Source organism: Lemur catta, chromosome 11, assembly GCF_020740605.2.
Source record: "Lemur catta isolate mLemCat1 chromosome 11, mLemCat1.pri, whole genome shotgun sequence".
Taxonomy (NCBI): domain Eukaryota; kingdom Metazoa; phylum Chordata; class Mammalia; order Primates; family Lemuridae; genus Lemur; species Lemur catta.
The window spans coordinates 16,528,792-16,529,904 of NC_059138.1; positions in this window are offsets into that span (position 1 = coordinate 16,528,792).

Consider the following 1,113-nt stretch of genomic DNA (forward strand, 5'->3'; position numbering starts at 1 on the left):
TGACCTTCTCTTACCCTTCTTCCCTGAAGCAGGTCATAAACACTTGGAAGGATTTTCTGACCTTCTCCTGAAGTGAGTCATAAGACCCTCCTGTAAGAGGCGGCTTCCCTAGATGTGGAGGAAGGGAACATCCTTATCTCCAAAGACATAGTGATGGCAAGAAGAATCTGAACGGGTTTTGCTAAGTTCCCGCCAGTTTGTTACCATTAGATCATTCCCTTTTTGCCGTATCATATTTTTCCATGATTTTTCACTCTTCATCAAACTTTCTATAAAAACATACTCAGGTTTAACCTCTTCTTTGGGTCTTCATTTCCTTATGAAGTTTCACACAGCGTGTAAAACTTTTATTACATTAATGTGAATACTTTTCTCTTGTTAATCTGTCTGTTGGGAGTCCCAGCCAATGAACCTAGGATGGATAGAAGGAAAAGATATTTTTACTCTCCTACAAGGTGCAGGACTTGGTTTTGCAGCATAATTCTGCCTTTCCAACCCCACTTTCCTCCTTTCCCCAAAACAAATGCTGGTCTATTGTAAGTGTCACCAGGGCTATCCACCCACCTAATTCCTCATTGCAGATAATTAATATAGAAACTGAATACATTTCATTGTTAATCAGGCCCATTGATGTATTAATTGAGAGGAAAAGTGCATAAGCATTTTAATTATGTGACAAACTGTAGAATCTGAGCTACAGACTGTCAAAACTCCAATTCTGAGCTCAACTGTTCAAAAAACAAAGCGTCTAAGGTGAGGAAATATCACAGCATGAGTAATGAGTGGAAATCCAACCACCGGGATAGAAGCCACCGCTGCTAAAACTCAAGATTGTTATTAGAAAATTAGACATTCTTCTTAAAGCAAGTCTGGTCAACACAGATCCTGGCGAAAAACAGCAAATTGAAGAAAGCTGATTCCATAAATTTGGAGCCACTCTACTAGAATAGAGGAACAATAACTCCTCAAAGAACAACAGTTTTAAAAAGAGCTGCCGATAGAGGCTGAGATAAAAAAGAAATGATTCAGCAAGAAGATGGCAGCCCCTTAAATATGAAATGTGGGTCAGAGCCTCAGCTCTCCTTTACCTTCTTAATGGCTCCTTGGAGGGTA